General features: G+C 38.1%; 1 non-coding gene across 1 annotated transcript; it reads right to left on the reverse strand.

The window, feature by feature from the left end:
- Positions 1–6,657: 6,657 nt before the first annotated feature.
- Positions 6,658–6,764, reverse strand: LOC141662200 (small nucleolar RNA R71). The gene has a single exon (XR_012550325.1). It is a non-coding gene; the product is annotated as a small nucleolar RNA R71 (small nucleolar RNA).
- Between the last annotated feature and the right edge of the window lie 4,206 nt (positions 6,765–10,970).

The raw sequence follows: 10,970 nt of genomic DNA on the forward strand, positions 1-10,970 counted from the left end.
CTTCATAGCATATTCAATCAAGAACCCATCGAGGCTTTGCAAAACTAGCACTACTCCGCTTGAATTTGTTTTTGATGCCCCATCAAAATAGAGAACCCAATATTCCTTCTCCTCAACGTCCTTTTATTTGCTCCTTTGTCACTTTTTGTGTTTTGAGGTATAGTATCTTCCTACCCCCCGACTTCTTGGTTGGGTATGGTATATTCCACCACGAAGTCAGCCAATGTCTGGGCTTTTATTGTCGTTCGTGGCTTGTACTTGATGTCAAATTCTCACAACTCTGTTTCCCACTTAATTAACCTTCCACTTGCTTTGGGACTATCGATAATATTCCTCAAGGGCTGATTTGTTAGCACTTCGATCTTATGAGCCTGAAAGTAAGGACGCAGCTTCCTTGAAGCCATTAACAAGGCTAGAGCAAACTTCTCAATAGTTGAATAATTCAACTCAGCCCCATGCAGAATTTTGCCAACATAGTATACAGGTTTCTGGACTTTAAGTTCCTCCTTAACCAATACAGCGCTTAAGGCATTTTCTGAAACTGCCAAGTACAAGTATAGAGTTTCATTCAAAGCTGGCTTGGCTAGCAATGGGGCTTGGGCCATATATTTCTTTAATTCTTCTAATGCCTTCTGGATTTCCTCAGTCCATACGAAATCCTTAACCTTCTTCAAGGACTTAAAGAACGACAAGAACTTGTCCCCAGATTTGGAGATGAACCGCCCCAACGCAGAAACCCTTCCAGTGAGCTTTTGAACATCTTTGATAGTCTTTGGTGGCTCCATGTCCAAGATTGCCTTAATTTTATCGGGATACGGTTTGACCTGGTGTGAAATTTTCGATACGCAAATCATTTTATAGATCGATAACTCCATAATTTCAAAAGGCGAGATATTATCACCTTATTTTCGTATAAAGTGTTTTATAGGAAGCTCTGTTTTGATAATTATCCAATTCTGGTATTAAAATCGTATCACCTTTTTAGTTACTTAGCGGCTAAAAAACCTATTTTCGAAACCGATATGTAAATGTAATTATTGAATTATTAATAAATAAAATGTGTGATCGTTCTGTCAGCTATGGGTTGCTGTATTATTAATTGTTTGTGATTTGTTGAATGCGGAGATTAATTTTGTAATTATTTATCGAGTTGTATGAACTTAATTCATTTTTAAAGTGATTATATTGAATATTTATTCTTATAAATGCTAAAATTGTCTCTAAAATTATTTTTGTTGTTCCATAATTTTATTAATTATTTTTTGGGGTTTATAAAATTTAGAAATCAATATTTTATTAATTATTTATCTTTAAATGATTTTCTGATTTCATTAAATCGTAAAATCAGTATTTAATTCCAAAATATTTCAAAAATCCTGAAAATTTTATTTTATTAACTTTTAAATATTTCGAGAATTTTAAAATTGTTTCGAGAAATTTCTAGTTTTTATTCACCCGCGCATTTGTTCGTTAATACGTTAAATGCGGGTTTGATGCGCGTTCCAAATTTATTTAAAAAGAAAATTTTGAAAATTTTATTTTGATAACTTTTGAATATTCTGATATTTCTGGAATATAATTGTAAATTTTTCTGACAAATTTTGGGCGCACAATTACTTCGTTAATTTGCGAAAAATGAGTCGGAAATTAATAAAAACGGGATACAACGAAAATAAAATATAAAACAAAACCCCGCATATTACTTTCTCTCTCGGGTTCAATCTCTCGGGTAATCCCTTCCCTTCGATCTCCCTCTCTAATCTCTCCTCTCAGACTCTCATCTCTCTTCTCTGTATCTCTCTTATTCGAATAATCTCTCCTGTCTCTCCTATTTTCTTTTCCTATGGCAACCTGTGATTTATTCCGATGTTCTCTTCCTTTTGTTTCTGTAATTCCACTATGCCGCCTTGATTTCTTCTCCGGCCGCAGCCGGATTTTTCCTTCGGCTAGGTGGCCCGTATACGTGTTGTACTGTGTGTGTATCTGTGTATCGATTGTGTGTGTGTTTGTGTATCATCTGTGTGTGTGTGTTATTGTGGTATGTGTGTGTGTCATTGTGTATTCCCCCTGTTCTGTGCTACCTGCGTTCCTGGTTAGTCCGTTCTGGTTCGGCTGCGGCGCGTGTGCGCGTTGTGGCTGTGTTTGTGAGTTCTGATTCAACTGTGTTGCTTTGCTGTGTATTTGCTCAATTCAAAGTAATTCGAATTGAATTTTTGGTTTTGGAAAATTTAATTCATTTAATTCCTTTAATTTTTTGCAGAAATTATTGATTGCGATTCATGAAATAAAAAAATTCATGCAGGAAATGATTGAAATTATCGGAGGAATTTATTTGGAAACCCGAATTTTATCGGGCACCAATAAATTTTGCCGCTGTTGACGATGACTTTTAACGAGTCAACAGTGGACCGTGATGAATTAATTCTGAGTCCTAAATTATAAATAAATAAAATTAGTTGAGAAATTAATTTCGAAACGAAATGAAAAATAAGATAAGAATAACAGTAAATAATGATTGAATTCATATCGGTGGTTGGAATTGGTAATTGGATTGTGGATTGGATTGTGTTGTGGTTGTTGTTGTGATTTGACGTCGATTTGATTTCGACGGGTAGACCGATAAACAAAGGAGACGCTGCCCGATTTTCGGGAAATTAATTCCGAAATTACGGGAACGTAACCTATAATTATCGGAGACGTCGAATAACCATATATATAGTTATATTATACGAACTTAAGTGTGATTGAGATAAAATAATTTACAAATATTTGATTGCCCTGTTTTTTCAAAATGACGAATATATATATATATATATATATATATATTCCGAAAATAAATACCGAACCGAGTTTCGAAGATGTGAACCATAATTGCTATGTGTATTTCAATAATACATATAAATATGAGTTCGGTTATGAAATCGTATGGGTAGAATAGGATAGCAATTTGATGTTAAGCTTAAGCGGTTATCTGAATAAGGGCATTTCAACCCTGTAGGTCCTAGACGGAAAACCCGAGTATCGACATCGGACTAGGAATGATCTAGTGATTAGACGTCGAGATCAATGAAGTTCCAATTGAAGGGCCTGAGTGTTGGGATCGTATCCAAAATGGGATAGTAGTTTGACGGTAAAGTCGGACGTTCAAGTCGAACCAAAGTCAACCAGTTTTAGCAATTAAAGTTTATTGAGGCAAGTATTCCTGAACTTTCTTTTAAAATACTACAATTATTTCTTCGTTCCTATTTTAAATTCAGAATAGTTAAATGTTTTACATTTCATTGTAATTACTCTGATTATGCATGTTCCTTTCATTATTGTTCCTATAATTCGATTGCTCTCTTGAGCAAATACTCATTCTTTCGGGTTATTTGCGAACCCTGAGTTGGGATGTTTTGAATTCAAAATGATTTGATATCAAAATACTCCATGGGCTGGATAATGATGATGTGTGGGATTATAGATCTACACTGTATCCTGACTGATCAGCAGGATATAGATGTGAACTAGTGTCTAGTCTAATTTGTTGTTGTTCACCATTAATGGCATTCTCTCTCGAAAGGTTTCATGATTCCAAAACCGGACAAAACCCTGATTCTGGAGAAGAATCTGGGAATTGTTTATCACTTTTAGATTTATAGTTAGAGGCTGGTGACAGCCAACGTTTATTCGCGTAACTCACTCAAATAAATAGAATTGTTTAAAATTGTTTTGAGATTTTGTCCGAAAGTTTTTCCTTTAGTATTAATGCTTGAAACTCAAATTATATACTGGGCATTTTTGGCTAACTCTTGCTTTGTAAATTCTTATTTCTGCCAGAAACAGATAAGGATAAAAGTGAATAGCTTTGATAGACAGCAGAAGTTAGAGAAATCTCCGCTGCGAGAAGTTGAAGAAGTTAGAAGAATATGACAGGAACATTAGGACAAAGGTATTTTCACTTGTATTCTAGTTATTGTAAGTTGTAGAAGGTTAGATTCTTGTTTCATACCATAACCTGTAAACGATCCGGATTCAAGGGGTTAATTGAATATTCTTTTATTTTATGTAAAGATTGTTTCGTGACACCAAATCTTTACCCCAGATTTGGGTTGTTACAAAACGCCATAACAAGATAATAATAAACACCAAAGTCAGTGATGAATGATAACTTTGGGATGTCATCCTTGTGCATCTTGATCTGATTAATCCACTGAATCTATCCATGAAGCTCAGCATCTCATGTCCAGCAGTAGCATCTATTAATGTATCTATCCTTGGCAATGGGAAACAGTCCTTAGGGCATGCGTCATTCAGATCGGTGAAATTAACACGCATCCTCCATTTTCCATTAGCCTTCTTTACCATCACAAGGTTCGCTAACCATTCCGGAATCTGTATCTCTTCAATGAAATCAGCCTCTAAGAGCTTCTCTACTTCTTGTTTGATAGCTTCTTGCCTCTCTGGAGCAAAGCTTCTTTTCTTTTACTTCACAGTCTTTCGATTTGGATCCACATTCAGCTTGTGAGTGATCAGTTCTGGGTCTATTCCTGGCATATCAGCTGCCGACCATGCAAATACATCATTATTTTCTTGCAAAAATTTCACCAACTTCCCTCTAAGGGGCTCCTCTAATGTTGCTCCAATGAAAGTTACTTTCTCAGGATCCTCGGGAGCCAAAGGAATTGGGGCCAAGTCTTCTGCTGGCTTCCCTCTTTTCTCATCATTCTAATGAATATCCAGATCTTTAATAGGGAAAACCTGCCCCCCAACTTCATCTGCCCTAAGAGAGGCCACATAACAACTTCTTGCCATATTTTGATCTCCTCTCTCTTCTCCAATCCCGTTCCGGGTGGGAAACTTCATCACTGAATGATAGGAAGAAGGGATTTCCTTGAAGGCATGTATCCCTATTCTTCCCATTATCGTGTTGTAAGTCGAACTAGCCTTCACCAGCACAAAGTCGAACATTTGGGTTGCTTGTCTTGGTTCCTGACCTATAGTCATTGGCAACCTAATTATCCCTTCCACAGGGCACTCCACTCCTGCAAATCCATATATCGGCATATTAGTCGGGGTTAATTGAGAATCATTGTAACCCATCCTTAGAAAGGTATCATGGAGTAAGATGTCCACCGAGACACCTTTATCTACAAGGACCCTCTTTATTGGGTTGTTCCCTATTATTGGTGTTATGACTAGCGGATCGTCATGAGGAAATTTCACACCCTCTAAGTCAGAATCATCAAATGTCATTGTCACTCATGTCCTACCCCTCTTCGGGGCTTCCCCAACAATATGCATAACTTCTATAGTATATGCTTTCCTTGAGTTCTTGGATAACCCGACAGCAGTTGGTCCTCCAAAGATTGTATTTATCACAGGCCCTCGGGGTCACGGTCCCCCAAAGATTGCATTTATCACCGGTCCCTAGGCTGGGGATTTCTTCCCAGATCGTCTTGGTCCCTCCTACGATCATTAAAGATCTTTCTCCCATTGATGTTCCTATCTCCTCCATCTCCAGTGTACTTGATCAATCTTCCTTTTCGAATAAGGAATTCTTAGACATATAGGGTCTCAATATAATTGGTGTTTATTCAGCTTCTATCTCTTTTGTGGATGTCTGGTAGTATGGTACTCGTGCAACAAAAGTTGGCGTTTATCAGTTTCGTGTTGTCTGATTAGTGTCATCACCATTGCATGCTAAGGTTAAGAACAATAAGGCTATTGAATGAAGTATTTAATGAAGTTGGAATCCCATATTTGTCATATATATTAATTCAGTCAATCTTAATTTCGTAGTTATAATAGTTAACGTAATTCTTAGTTATAAACAATCTCAATTTGTTATCGTCTTAGCATTGAATAATAACCATACATTGTTGCTTAAGTGCGTGAATTAATTAGTTAACCAATACAGTCTCTGTGGGAACGAACTAGAAAAGATTCTATACTACTTACGAACGCATATACTTGTGTGTATTATTAGCGCGTGTTTAGCGACTAACAAGTTTTTGGCGCCGCTGCCGGTGACTGCAGTGTTAATTATTAGTTCATGTATTTTCCATCAGTGGTAGTTAAAGTTCATTGACTCGGACATTGTTACTTATTTGTTTCCTTGTCTTATTTCAGGTACTCTAGCGAGGGTGTATGCATACGCGTTCGCGTACTCGTAAGAGAACACTGGATAAAGCCGAGGAAGAACTTGTGGTAGTTCATAAGGAAGTTTTTGAGGAAGAAAAGAAGGTAGAAGAAGAAGAGAAAGTTGAAGAACTAGCTTTAGTAGAGATGGGTGATCAAATAAAAAATTTGAAGGCTTTGATGGACTATTCTCAGCCTAAGATTAATGACATTCAGTCAAGCATCATCAGACCAGCCATCAAGGCTATCACTTTTGATATCAAGTCAAGCACGATTCAGATGATACAGAACTCAGTTCAGTTTAGGGGTTCTCCTACTGAAGACCCCAACATGCACATCAGGGATTTCATCAAGATCTACGACACCTTCAAGTTTAATGATGAGATTGAAGATGCTATCAAGCTACGCCTCTTCCCATTCTCTCTAAGGGACAAAGCTAAGTGCTGGTCACCCTCTCTACTAGCAGGGTCTATCACCACTTGGGAGGATCTTGCACAAAAGTTTCTCACTAAATTATTCCTTATGGAGAAGACTGCTGTAATCAGGAATGCTCTTACTCAGTTTGCTCAGCAAACTGGAGAATCTCTGAGTCAGGTTTGGGATCGATATAAGGAGATGCTAAGGAAGTGCCCACACCATGGCATGCCTGATTGGATGATTATCAACTGTTTCTACAATGGATTGGGTGCTACTTCTAGACCTATGCTTGATGCAGCATCAGGAGGAGCCTTGTGGGCTAAAAGCTATGATGAAGCTTATGAACTTATTGAACTGATGGCTGCTAATGAGTACCAGAATCCTTCCCAGAGGCTGACTTAGGAAAAAGTCGCAGGAATTCTGGAGTTGGACGCAGCAACTGCTATCGCTGCCCAACTTAAGGCTTTGACGACGAAGGTGGACACTTTGGCTAATTATGGAGTTAATCAAATCGCTAGTGTCTGTGAGCTTTGTGCTGGTGCCCACGAGACTGATCAGTGCGCAATTTCTAGTGAATCAGCTCAGTTTGTGAACAACTTCCAGCAATCTCAGCAACCAGTGCCATCCACCTATCATCCCAAAAACCGTAATCATCCTAATTTCAGCTGGAGCAACAATCAGAATGCGGTTCAACAGCCTTATCAGCGGTATCCAGCTAAGCAGTACAATCCCCCTAGTGTTCAGCAACCACAATATGCACCAAGACAACAACTTCAGCTGCAACAAGCAAATGAAAAATCTGAATTAGAGGAGTTGAAGCTTATGTGTAAGAGTCAAGCCATTTCTATCAAGACCTTGGAAAATCAAATTGGGAAAATTGCCAATGCTTTGCTAAATCGTCAGCCTGTTTCACTACCTAGTGACACTGAAGTGCTAGGAAAGAGGGAAGCTAAGGAGCAGGTAAAGGCAATCACTTTGAGGTCTGAAAAGGCTGCAAATCCCGAACAAATTCAAGTGTTGACTGAAGAAGCTAGGGCTGAGAAAGAAGTACAGCAGCAGGATGAAGATGTGGAACCAAGGAAGACTACTATTGAGCAAACTCCTCATGAGGGTAATACAGGGGAGAAATAGATCTATCATCCACCGCCTTTTCCTAAGCGGCTGCAGAAGAAAAAGCTGGACAAGCAATTTAAGAAGTTTTTGGAGGTGTTCAAGAAACTTCATATCAACATACCTTTCGCCGAGGCTCTTGAGCAGATGCCTAGTTATGCAAAGTTGATGAAAGGTATTCTATCTCGGAAAGTGAAGCTAGATGATTTAGAGACCGTCGCTCTCACGAAGGAATGCAGTGATGTGCTGTAACAGAAGTTGCCTCCGAAGCTTAAAGACCCAGGAAGTTTCACTATTCTATGTACTATTGGAAAAGTGTCTTTTGACAGATGCTTATGTGACTTGGGAGCTAGCATCAATCGGATGCCTTTGTCAATCTTCAAGCAGTTGGACTTGCCTAATCCAAAACCGACTTATATGACCTTGCAGTTGACCAACCGTTCTATTACATATCCGCGAGGTATTGTGGAGGATGTCTTGGTCAAGGTTGATAAACTCATCTTCCCTGCTGATTTCGTCATTCTTGATTTTGAGGAGGATAAGAAGATTTCCATAATCTTGCGGAGACCTTTCTTGCGGAAAGGGGAATGACAATCAAGTCGTTGATCATCTCTCGTGTTTAGAGAATCCTAGTGCTACTTCATTGGATAAGACATTGATAAATGAATCTTTTCCCGACGAGCAGCTGTTTGGAGTGTAAGAAGAAGAACTGTGGTTCACAGACATTTTGAACTACCTTGTGAGTAATATCATGCCTCCCGACTTATCTTATGCTCAAAGGAAGAAGTTTCTACATGAAGTGAAGTGGTATATGTGGGATGAGCTGTTTCTTTTTCGTCAAGAAGCTGACCAAATCATCAGGAGATGTATTCCTTACAGCGAAACGGGGGGATCTTGCGAGATTTCCACTCAACGGCTTATGGAGGACATTATGGTGGAGAAAAGACAGCAGCTCGGGTTCTTCAAGCAGGTTTTTTTGGCCGACATTGTTTAAAGATGCTCACCAGTTTGTTTTGAAATGTGATCAATGCCAACGTGTGGGTAATATGTCTAAGAGGGATGAAATGCCTCTTAATGTGCTTCTCGAGGTTGAGGTCTTTGATGTTTGGGGAATTAACTTTATGGGGCCATTTATCTCATCTTGTAACAATCAGTATATCTTGTTGGTGGTTGATTACGTGTCGAAATGGGTTGAAGTTAAGGCGTTGCCAATGAACGATGCAAAAGTGGTGTTTAATTTTCTTCACAAGCAGATATTCACAAGGTTTGGAACTCCAAGAGTCATAATCAGTGATGAGGGGTTGCATTTTTGCAATCGCAAGTTCACTGCTATGATGAAAAGGTATAATGTGAATCATTGCATTGTTGCGGCTTATCATCTTCAGACAAATGGTCAAGCTGAGGTGTCTAACAGAGAGATCAAGTGCATTTTAGAGAAGGTTGTGTGTCCATCAAGGAAAGATTGGTCTTTGAAGCTTGATGAAGTTGTTTGGGCTTATAGAACAGCATATAAGACTTCCTTGGGAATGTCTCCATTTCAGTTGGTTTATGGTAAGGGGTGTCATTTGCCTGTGGAGCTCGAGCATAAGGCATATTGGGCTTTGAAGAAGTTGAATCTGGACTTGGATGCGGCTGGAAAGAAGAGAATGCTTCAATTGAATGAACTCGACGAGTTTCGACTTCAAGCTTATGAGAACAACAAAATGTATAAGGATAAAGTCAAGAGGTGGCATGATCGGGGTTAAGTGCTCAAATAATTTGTGCCGGGGTAACAGGTTCTTTTGTTCAACTCTTATCTTCATCTTTTTCCCGAAAAGTTGAAGTCAAGATGGTCAGGGCCGTTTATTGTGGTCACACCCCAACTTTAACAAAAGAAAACTATATGAATAATTACAATAGTTAACAAAAGGAAAATAAATACACCGAATCCAAGATCTTACAGTTTAGGGTTTAGAACAACCCAATACTATTAACTATTACAACATGATTTCAATCTCGAGTCCTCACACAAAACGATCACTAATCTACCTGAGCTCGAACATACGAAACGGTATCACAAGTCTTACGCGCGGTCTGCTTGAATCTAACCATATCTACTAGCTGAAATATCAGGGTGAAAGCAAGTACTGATCCAAATGCTCAACAAGTGCTATATAATACATAAACAAAAATGAAAGGATAATAGTGGAAATGAAAGATCCAATAATATAATAACAAGAGATAAACTTTCAGGGTGATGGCATCATTTATTTGTACCAAAACAATTAAAAACCATTTCTTTATCAAAAATCATTTTATGACGCTACGGATTACAGCCGGTGATCAGCCGCGTAGTAATCCCGAACCTCGCTGGGTTCTAGAACATTAATGGGATCCCTAGGCAACCTTTAAGCCTATAATTTAAAAGCAGAAATGACTTGTGTTTCAGTCCAGATCCACTATCTAAAGAAAACATTTGTCCCCCTTTGGGACTGAAAATCCACTTTTAACTTTTTATTTTAAAATCCGATGCCAAGTGACGGTTAATTTCTTAAACAGTGAACGTCTTTATCAAGGTATCTAGATCAACTTCGAAGCACATGGAATAGGTTCAATAAACTTTAAGGCCATGATCAATTAGAATGATAACTTATCGAATGTAATTTCAAAGTTTCTATTCACAAGGGATTTGGTATTTCGGTTTAACAGGGTTGTTGGATAGTATAAAGGAACTAAGTCAAACTAGGTTCAATGTAGTGGTTCCAGATAAGACATAGGTATTTAAAATATAACAAAGGTGAGTATCAGTTCAAATTATAATAGGGTCTTATGGTTTAAGGATAAGAATGGAGTTATCAAGCATATATGAACAACTTTGAGGAATAACTGACTATTAGGTGTCAAGATAAGGTTGCTAAATACAACTAATACATGCTTAAGCATCACAATTATTTTGGTATACTAGCATGGTATGATTTTTGAATTACTTGCATAGCAATCTCCAAGTAAAGCTAAACTACTTGCAATAGATACTTGAGGGTTCATGGAATTTGCATGGAAGAAGAAAGATAGATTTGAAACCACTTGGGTCATGTATACATGTATATCAAGGTGAATTAGAATACTCCTATCATATATAAAAGCTAGGTTAACACACACTTTTAGTGTAAACACAAAAAGATAAGTTGAAACACTTGCCTTGAGAAAGGCTTGACTTGACTGGCAGGTGGGAGCAACTGGGAGCTTTAACCAGAACTCACATTTAGAAAACTTGGCATCCAACTTCTCTTGTCGGAGTATCTCCAATGCTATCCATAGATGCTGCATATGTTCTTCTTCTAACT

This window comes from Apium graveolens, chromosome 5 (assembly GCF_009905375.1).
Source record: "Apium graveolens cultivar Ventura chromosome 5, ASM990537v1, whole genome shotgun sequence".
Lineage (NCBI taxonomy): Eukaryota > Viridiplantae > Streptophyta > Magnoliopsida > Apiales > Apiaceae > Apium > Apium graveolens.